The sequence below is a fragment of the Neolamprologus multifasciatus genome, chromosome 6 (assembly GCF_963576455.1).
Source record: "Neolamprologus multifasciatus chromosome 6, fNeoMul1.2, whole genome shotgun sequence".
Lineage (NCBI taxonomy): Eukaryota > Metazoa > Chordata > Actinopteri > Cichliformes > Cichlidae > Neolamprologus > Neolamprologus multifasciatus.
Genome location: NC_140444.1, coordinates 8,789,173 through 8,800,089, shown reverse-complemented (window position 1 = coordinate 8,800,089; position 10,917 = coordinate 8,789,173). Strand labels below are relative to the sequence as shown.

Here is a 10,917-nt window from a genome sequence, read left to right as displayed (position 1 = left end):
TACTCACTCACTGCTACTCACCCTGGATCGATAACCCTGTGAGCCATCAGTGCAGCCAAATTATCAGCCAAGACAGCAAGAATATTACAAAATATTACACTTTAAAACATACAACTCCTTCATTGCTCACTTGTTTGCTGAAACACTGACCCCAACTTTACTGTGATAACACATTAGGTTTTGTTAACCTTTTTTTTATTGTCCCAGGTGGTTAAAAACAAACAAACAAACAAAAACAAAAAAAAGAATGACCTTTGCACAAGAATGCGAAGGTTGTTGTAAAAACAAGCATCCAAATGACATTGAACATGCATAACTCTGTAAAACAATAGTTGTGTTTAATCACTACTTCATTTTGACATTCAGTTCCAATATTTATTGACTCATATTTATCAGCTGTTATGGTCCTGTGACATTGGTTTGGCACATAAACCAGGGTGAGGAAAAATAGCTAAAACAAGAGCAAACGTTTATTGAAGATCTTTGGCACAAACCTTGGTATCCTGCATCCAAGTCATGTTGCAACCCCATCTACCACCTTGAACTTCACTCCCTTGGTTATTTCAGAGTCGTAAATAAATGGCACACAACTTCACTTGCAAAAAATAAAAACACTGCTCTGGGCTATAAACTGATAGTCCAAGAAGAAATTATAATTTTCAGTAGATCTCTGATGTTACACTATTTAAACTGACTGGTGTCAAGCTCAAGCTGAGTTCCCAACAGCAGACTTTTGACTGATTTTTGCAAATAGAGTCAGAAATAGAAACAACTATCTGTCTTATGCATTCCTCCCCATTAAGAAATTACCAAGTCATTTCATATGACAAATATTTTAATGCGACACTAAAATAAAGCACCCCAATCTTTCCTGGCACTTCACACAGCCCACTCACAGTCTGCTCATCAAGTCCACTACATACAGATATAAACAGTCACACACATACTGCATCTATGCACCTTGACTTTCTGGCACCTTGCTGCACAGCAGGCCGCCATCACCTGTCTGTCAGTGCCTCCCCCATTAACATACCCAGTGCAGCAGTAGTATGACTCTATCAGCAGCTGGGCTGAGTCTAGCGAGCTTTGATCTCCCCCCCACTGAGTCGATCCACTGGAGCGTGACTACACCAGGTGGGAGACAGCCACGAAGTGCCAGCTCTGAATGGAAGTGGTTTGACTCATTTGTAAGTCTACATTTATGGATTATTGTTCTAAAATATCCAAAGACTGTTACAAGTTGAACTGATTTTCATTTTGTCTTTCACTTGACAAGATCGTTTCTTCCTTTCCTTTAAGTATGAATCGGGCTTATTAAATATGAGTGGGTACTGTAATTGTACTGTAACATTGTGATTATCCAGAGTTACCTCTTATCTTGCATTTTGACAGGTGTAAATATCATTCTAGGTGTTTGTAGGTTTCTTCCAGAAATACCAACCACAGATACCTAACCACTGGGTTAATGTATAAATTAATGTATAAATGTATATAGTCATGTATACTTTAAATATTTCCACCAGTATATTACAGTGTCTATAACACCCCTCTCACATCATCTATAATTGACTGAGACAGGACTCTGTTCCAGACACTCTAAACCCAGGCACAATGTACATTCCAAATTCCTTTAATTTTAAATATGTTTATATTGTCTATTCTGTAAAATAGTCAGATGTCTATTCATATTAATGTACAGAATTCACCTGCTTGCTGCTAATACTGCACATTCACCCAATGTATATACTCTCTCTCTCTATATATATAATGTTCTTCCTCTACCCCCCCCCCCCCCCCATTTTTTGCACATGTTGACAAAATGACATTAAACATGTTGACATTAAACACTATTCATTTAAGATGTGATGGAATCAAAGTAATTATTTTCAATCAAATGCTGCAAAGGAATATTTTCATGTGACACAGCGTAAATCTTTCCATAAACATGGAGTCAGGCTACATTTCACTGTGTGTTATACTTGTATAACTATGCATGTGACAAATAAAGAACCTTGAACCCCACCTTTCCAGCCTCATTCTTTGCCACCTCTCATAGCTAAACATTTTTCAATTTGTGCTCTTTGGCTTTGAAAGTATTTTCACAGGTCATGGGAATCTTAAGAGCTTTTAAGAGCTTTTAAGCCAACAGGCTTCTTTAGGTTTGTGGAGACATTTCACCTCTGATCCAAGAGGCTTCTTCAATAGAAAACAAATGACAGAGAGTCTGAGATATCTAACCCCGAGTGGAGGTCGTTCTGAGGGTCACTGATGCACTATTGATAAAGTGAGCCTCTTGGATGAGCGGTGAAATGTCTTCATAAACCTAAAGAAGTTAATTTGCTTTTTTTTTTTCAAGCTGTCAAGATTTCAGTTCTTTATTATAATTAATAATTATTATTATTGAATGAGTAAAAGATTTTGGCTGTGGCATATAGAGTCTAGAAACTAAAACATGCAGTGGTTGTATAGCATTTTATATTTTGCACTTTAAAAAAACCTCACATATCACAGTGGCCTTTCGGCAGTGAGATCCTGCAATGAGGAGAAACCTGTCCAGGCTCTTTTCCATCCAGTGTAAGCCAAATGGTTACCCTAAGTGACCCTAATTAGCAACAAGTGGGTAAAGCCAATTGATTACTTAATTCTCGGTCATGAAGTGAGATTAGGGTGTCCACCTCTCATGCGGAGGACCCGCGACATTTTGCCACCAGCTTGCATATGCATATCTGGGTTTCCCCATCTGTCCGTCTGGGTCACCTCCATGCCCAGCTCTTCGTGTCTGGATAATTAGCTGCCCGGCCCTCGCTGCCAGACTGTGCGTCCCATGGATTTATGATGGTGATGGCTGGCCAGGTCTCATAGGGGATTGTGTGTGTTTGTGTGTGGGTATGTGCCAACGAGGCCAAAGGGAGACATGGCTGTCCTACTAATGAGAGGACACAAGGTTATTTACGGCAGGCTGGACCAGTGTCATGGATATGGAGATAAGGCAACACCTGGGTAATAAATCATTAAGAATACATGTGAGTTTGGAGGTTGTTTAGTATTTAGTCCAAAAGCTGAAGTCATCACAGACGAGTGTGCTTTTCAGTATCACCCTCCTTCCTATACTTCAGTTACAAGGATGAGAGAGGCTTCATCTTTATGATTCACTCATGCCTCTCTGGTTATTAAACAGAAAACATCATCTGTCATAAACAAACATCACAGCCATTTCTCCACATTATGTTCTACACTTTGTGCTTGCTTTTCTTTGAACAAGACTACGACGCTGCCTCCACTCGTTCACTGAAGTGACTCATCTTTTCTCTATTTTATGTGCAGTATAGTGCAATTCGAAGATTAAAAAACCTGTCCATCGGCTGCAGATGGGTGTGGTAATAAATACATCTTACTTTTTCAAACAGTTGTTTCAGTAACATTTATGTAAACTCTTTTACTGCTTACATCAGAGAATCTACTGGTGCCCTTCATGGTTTTTTGCTGCTTTTTTTGCTACAAATGGGAAATGGATAAATTCCAAGGACATTAGTGCTGTCTGCATGCAAGGGAAGGGTGAATGGTTAAAAGTGTAAACCAGTAGAAAAGACCACTTTACTCTTATCTGTGGGTTATGAAATGTAGTCTGAAGGTTTTAAACCGTGCCCTCATAGACAATAAGTTAATCGACCATCTACAAAAAGCCTGATGTCTTTCAAAGAGCACTTAACCCTCTCCAGGCAGGCGTTGCAGATTTAAAACAGTTAAACACTAACAACCTGATTACCCCACATACATATTTTATGAGGTTTTTTTTTACTCAGAAGTACCACTGCAGGACTTGGTTGTGCATTAGCAACAAAAAGTTTCATTTGAGCCTGAGAGGGCTAAACTGTAGAAATGAAATTTCTCTGTTAGAGAACTCCTCGACGGTCTCCGTCCAGACAAGTCTGACCCGTCTGACCCTTTCAAGACTCGTTAAAAAATTTCCATCTCTTGTGACATTGGAAAATGTCTGCGTCTTGTGCTGTTGTGTGTGTTTTTTGAGGTTTTTTTTTTTTCATAATATAAAAAATCATTTTAAATGAAGCTCTGACAAATTTTGTTGCCAGTGATTTGACCTTTGGATGGGCGCCCTCTATTAAAGGGGAGCACATGTCTGGCTGTGGATTGGCTGCACTTTTGACTCTGCCTTCTGATGACCTTAGTAACGGAAGTGCAGACCTTCATCTCAACTTCAGCTGTTTTCCTGCTAAGCCAAAATTGTCCTCCAGTTGAAAAACAGACCTTTGACTTTTTGTGCTCTTGTCTTTTTTTAAATCCAGATGTTATGAAGTGGCTTTTTGTTTCATCGTTTTGTTCTCAAAGTATATGAGTCTTGTACCAGCAATAAAAATCACCTTGTCAGAGCTAAATAAATAACCAATTTACCTTATTGGCCATCTCTTCCTTCGGCTTAATAGTCATAGTTAATAGTTAATAGCTATAAGAGAATTAGCTAACACTGCTGAGAGGACTAGTCACTGGGTATGGCTAAAAAGGGTTGACATCACTTGGGCAGCTAAGGCAGTCAGCTAACGGTGAGGAAAAAAGAAATACTCCGCTCTTCTCCCCTTTTCTGGGAGGCAGTGGGGAGGCTGAGTGTACAGCCCGATCCGGCGGGGAGGTGTGGGAAGCCAAATTGGGCGCCCCCCCTTCTGGCTCTCCTCTCTGCTCTCTCCCATCTTGTCCCCTTTTGTCTTACTTCTCTCTATCACCTTTTCTATCCCTTTGAAGAAGTGAAGCTCCATAAATGCTAAAGAGGTAAGTATTATTTCTCAGTTGCAGTGAATAGATAGAAAATAAACTGTAGAAAACTAAACAGGAGAAAGAAGAAGAGAAATAACAATTTAACATAAAGCAGTGACACACTCCAGGGCCTGATCAACCCTGGCAGGGCCTCCTTGGATGAGGGTGTCTAGTGATAATGGCCGAAACACCCGAGGAATCCAGAGTCCACTACTGACGATTTTAAAATGATAATCTAGATCAGATCTCTAATCCCTAAACTTAACCAAGGAAGAAAAAATGGCAGATTAGCCTGGGTAAAAGACCGAAAGTTGAGGCACACAACGATGTGTGCTGCTGGTAAAGCTTCTGGGCTGCCTTTCTTCATATCAGCCATCCCTCAAGAGTATCTCCATCTAAAGCAATGCATTATCAGGGACTCTAACATCTAGTCCTTTTTACTGAATCATACTGTCATTAAATCTACTTTACAGCATTCTTGGAACTATATCACCCTAATGCTTATCAAATCCTAATTCTCCATTTCTTTGTTTATTTCTTTGTTTTTATTTGTTTAGATTGCAGAAGAAGTGCTGTATGTGTTTGCATTAACAAGCAACAATGGAGTGGACTGGATTGATTTTGAGCTGTTGTACCAATCCTGAAGGTCATCCAGACTCTTTCAATGAATTCTAGCTACGCCCATGAATTCAAATGAATACATTAGATAGATTTAAATTAGCTGCTATATCAGCCTTGCAAAGCATTGTTGGTAATTAAAAAAGGGGGCGTGACTTTTTTCACTTCAATAGCCTCTGTTTCACCTCTGCAAGTCAAACGCTGCTTGTAATTGACTTGTTGCTCAGATGTTTTAACACATTTTCTGAAAAGCACAATGCCGACTTGCTTTATGCTTTTGATTTGCCTGTGGGCATGGACGTATAGTGTTTTTTATGTGAAAAAATGACATTGACCATGATGACATTCAGCTTATTTAGAAAGTAGGATCCAGTCATTTTGTTCCTGGCCTATATTAGGAATCAAAACTCCAACTATCTGAGATGCCGCTGCTTTTCAAACTATCTATCTTTGTACACACACAGGGTTAAACTGGCAAAATGCCTGTATAAATGAAATGCTGTGTGTGGAAACACATGATCTTGCAGAACTTCGTTCAAGCATCAATCATTTTGTTATTTAGCCTTGTCTGTGCGTGGAGACATAAGCTTGGCATATCATTCCAATTTATAACTATCTGGCCTTTCAATTCACCCTTGTGCTTCTCATGCGAATATAAAAACTCTATCAGAATGTTGATTACTGTCCTAAGAGTAAACAAGTAGGAACTGTGCAAGGTTGACAGTAAAATACATTTTGAATGAATAAATGAACAATAAACCAGACTGATTAAATTCTGAATAATTATAATTATGGGGGCGATTGTGGCTCAAGAGTTGGCAGTTCGTCTTGTAATCGGAAGGTTGCCGGTTCGAGCCCCGGCTCCAACAGTCTCGGTCGTTGTGTCCTTGGGCAAGACACTTCACCCGTTGCCTACTGGTGGTGGTCAGAGGGCCCGGTGGCGCCAGTGTCCGGCAGCCTCGCCTCTGTCAGTGCGCCCCAGGCCAGCTGTGGCTACAATGTAGCTTGCCATCACCAGTGTGTGAATGTGTGTGTGAATGGGTGGATGACTGAATGTGTAAAGCGCTTTGGGGTCCTTAGGGACTAGTTAAGCGCTATACAAATACAAGCCATTTGCCATTTATGACCCCCCTCAGTGCTGTATGTCAACCCAGCCACAGTGGGTTACACAGGGTTAGGGACCTAAACAGGTTTCCCTGTTTAGTTCTTGTCTATTATGTTCACCATGTGTCCTTGTCCTCTGTGTCCCTCTCGATGTTCATGTGTGTGTCCTTGTGTCTTGTTTCCCTTCTCTGTTCCCATGTTCCTCTCCTTGTGTTTCATTCCATGTTCACCCCGTCTATCATGTTTATCCATGTTCCCCAGCTAGGGCTGTGCGATATGACCAAAATCTGATATCCCAATATAAGAATTCTATCGTCCTGATAACGATATAAATCACAAAAATGTAACATTTTCTGTAAATTCTGTGAATCTCGGGCAGCTCGTCTTGCGGGAAGTGTTTCCAGCTGCGCGTCATGTGGCTGGAGTCCAGTGTTTTAACCGATGCATGAAACGATACATTTTTAGACATAAGTTGTAAAGGACGCAGTTTTCTTTGTGAGTATTTATTACACGGCGTGCTGCGGGGAAAAGCCTGTTCTAACGTTTGAGTCTAAGGTTTTATTTTTTAGCACCTGGCGGCTCTTTTTTTAAATTCTCATCCGTAAATAATCTGCTCCTTCACGTGATTCGGTTTATTTTGAAAAGTCTCAACAGGATCTTGAGCTTTATTGTGAAAGGTTTACGTGGAACATAAACAAGCGGACACCTGATGCTGTTACCGTTGTTGTTGCTAACCAAGCATAAAAACAGGGCTTGTCCGTCCGTAGTGTGGTTATATTAAATATAAGAGAAAGAGAGAACTTTAAGAAATTAATATAGCCACTACAGTGACCATCAAAACGATGAAAAAATATTGCCGAAAACAGTTTATTTTGCGACACCACAAAACAAACGATAGCGTAAAATGAAACAGACGTTTTTATATCGTCATCCGATATATATCATTACATCGAACAGCCCTACCCCCAGCCCATCATGTCTCTCTTGTCCTCCCTCTCTCCCTCTCTCGTTTCCTCCACTCCTGTGTGAAGCTCGTGTGTCTGTCTTGTGTTCCATCGTTTCCTGTTTTATTGTGACAGTCTCGTGTTCCATGTTCAGTGTTCAGTTTTGCTTCTTCTCTCTCATTGTGCCTAATTTGTCTCAGCTGTGTTCTCCATGTGTTTCCTGTTCCCTCGTCATTCTTGGTGTATTTAAGCCCTCTGTTTCCCTCTGTCCAGTGTTGCGATCTCCCTCATGGCTGTGTGTTTCTCTGTGTGCCGCTCTGTGTGTTTAGTTTCCTGTAATTCCCCAGTTTAGTTTTGTAGTATTTTCCGTTCAGCCTATGAGTTACAGTGGGGCTCCTATCCTGCTTGCTTTACACAGCTGTTTCATGACGGGGGATTACACAGGAGATCAACTAGAGGCACCTTCTTACTTGAAATAGTGAAGAACAGGTTAATAGATGATGTCAGGCATTAGTATGAATATGGTGTGAATAGAATGAATATGATGTTCACAGATGGGTTTGTGATCTGTAGTGAGAGTGGGGAGGAGGTGGAGGTATGTTCTGGAGAGAAGAAGAATGATATTCAGTAAATGCAAGAAGTAACACGTGTGTGAATTAAAGAAGTAGAGGCTATGAAAGATGACGGGTTTAAATATCTGGGGTCAACCATCCAAAGCACAGGCAATGGACAAGAGTGGGACAAGGTGGCAGTAAAAAAAAAAAAAAAAAGACAGGAGGAGTTGAAGATACTAAGATTTCTATTGTTAGAGACCAGAATGGACAAGATTAGAAATGTGTATATCTGAGGGACCACAGGTTAAGTGATTTGGAGAGAAGTTAGAGAAAAAAGGCTGAGATGGTTTGGCTTGTAAAGCGAAGGAATTGTGAATATATTGGATGGAGCTGCCAGAGAAGAGGAAAAGAAGACTACAAAGAAGATGGATATAGTGAAGGAGGACATGCAGAAGGTTGGTGGGACAGAATAGTGACAGAATGGTGGGAAGCAAATGATCCATTGATGTGGCCTATAATGACACATGGGCGCTTTTAAAAGTCCTATTGATGTTACAATTAAAAGCACTAAGTAAGCATCAATGTCAGCATGTTCAGTTAAAATTGTGACTTATCCCACTGAACTCCAAGTTCCTCTAACTTGGGTTTTGTAGTTCCTTAAAAGATAACTGTTATTTCTTGGTGTCCAGTAGTACTACAGTGTGGCGGGGAACCAACGCCACAGCATGTTTGGCACATTTCTCTGTTCTGACACAACAAAAGTTGTTGTTTTTTTGTTCTGGGATAAAAAATAGCAGTTCGTGACATTAATCAAATAGTTTCATACAAAGAAAAACGTCAAAAGCTTCTAATAAAAGCCACAAGTATTTGTGCTGTAGCATCACGTCTTTCAAAAGTGCCCTTTCAAGCACAAAATCATGTCAAACACTACACAAAAAGCTGCATACCATCACTGAAATAACATAAGAGCCTAACATGTAACCCCTTTAGCCTGCACGAGGTTATTCCCTCAACGTGATCTGTCACATTTTTTTCAAAGCTCTTCAAGTTAAAGTAGGTGAGAGCAAAAAATGGATGCGATGCAGTGTTGGCAGGAATCAAGACGAACTGCTTGAGGTCTCAGTTGAAACAGCCGTAGCCCTGTTTTCTATTCTCTTTGATACAATGGAGACCTGTGTTTAAAGAGAAAAGGGCAGAAAAAGTTAAGCTGGAATACAAACATCAGTATGAATATGACAAAGAGCCTCATTTCTGTAGCGCTTAATAGTCCTGTCTGCGATTTGTTAGCTCAGTTTTATATAGATAGCTTTTGAATGGCTCAGTAGGAAAATGCACTGTCAATGAATTACATCACATTATCTTAGCCACCTAGCTTTGTCATTCAGTTGATGGGGCTGTCGCCTGTGTTTGCCTGAGTAGCCCTGGCTGGTTGCCAGGATGTCTTGTTGATGTGGCCAACTTCATCCCTTTTGCCAGTGAGCTGTGACTAATATGAAAACACATCTGACATCTGGCTTACTCAATCTGCTGGTTTTAAATAGATGCTGGCGTCAGTAGAGGATTCATTCGCTCTTTTCTTTCAGTGTGACGACGTCTTCTCTGATCGGTGTCTGGGAGCTACGGAGTGAACGCTTTGCAGAGGGTGAGATACCTACTTAAAATAAACACATATGATGCTGTTCTGAGTGTTTCTATGGCAATAACATGTAACGATATCATTTTTGTGACATTTTCATATTACTTTTAAGCCCAGAGGTTTTCCAGTTGTGGCATATAAAAGCAGAGACAAATTAATATAGTCTATAGGTATTTAAAATTTTACACTGTGGTGAGAATTTTTATTCTTCTTATTTTCTAAAAATAAAGCACAGCAGCATCCTGTAAGGTCAAGCTCAGCTTCAATCCAGGCAGATCAGCTGATTTCCACTGCCAGCCCACATCAGGCTGTGGCTGAGCTGTTACCCTTTCACACATCCTACTTGCAAATCTCATATAGGTGGGCGTAGTATTTAAGCATCTTTAGCCTTCTGACACTTCCCATCTTCAAGCTGCTTTACAACCCAGCTTCTCCTTAGTTGCTGCCTTATTCTGCGATCTTGCTGCTGCTTGTCCTAACCTATGCTTCCCACATATACAGTAGAGTAGGAAAGATTCACATGATGCCAAATATGTCCTTCCGTTCAGCTGGGTCATGGCAATAGCTTTGATACAAGCTATGTCCACTATGTGCTGTAAACTATTCCTTGCTCTTAGTGTCTAATTACGGCTCCAGTTGTACATCTTCTCTCTGCCTCTTTCCTGCTCTGGTTTCTCTCCATGACCCCAGGAGAAACAATGAATCAACTGTTCTGTATCCTTTTGTTCCACTTGCCTTTTCCCTTTTTTTCTTCTTTATTTGCATAATTCGTTAGAGCAAATTCATCAGATGCTTCACATTTAACCTGGTCCCGAGGCTTTGTGACATTAGGGAAACCTTTTGTTTTCATTCCCCTAGTTATTTGCACCAAGTCTACACTCTGTCTAGAAGTGCTATTGCTCAAAATAATGTTTAAATATAAGGGTTTAAGGGACAAGCTGAGGGGGGAAATGTGTACTTCCTGCTGTGACTGGGAAAAGAACTGGATATTATTTCATATTAATAGTCTATGTCTGGGCACATTATGGTGTTAACATTAACATTTACAGACCCACCCTGCTTATACAATCGCTTGAGGTTAAACTCAGGCACCACTCATGCAAGTCTGGTGTCATGTCCCTATAATCCACACAGATGAATATTTAATTGACCATTACCTGAAGCAACTGATAATTAGAGCACAGTCGCTGTATATTCCTGGCCTCGGGTTACTGCTCTGAGGTCGTCCTGCAGCGCCAGCTAAGGACAAAGCACCGGTTGGTGAGTGGGACAAATTGTTCTGTGGCTTCATTTA

At 40.5% G+C, this 10,917-nt stretch overlaps 1 long non-coding RNA gene across 1 annotated transcript in view; it reads left to right on the top strand.

The window, feature by feature from the left end:
- Positions 1 to 5,311: 5,311 nt before the first annotated feature.
- Positions 5,312 to 10,917, top strand: part of LOC146516338 (uncharacterized) — a 46,032-nt gene continuing 40,426 nt past the window's right edge. The window contains exon 1 of the long non-coding RNA XR_014874741.1: positions 5,312 to 9,629. This is a non-coding gene — a long non-coding RNA (uncharacterized LOC146516338). The remainder of the gene's footprint in view (positions 9,630 to 10,917) is intronic.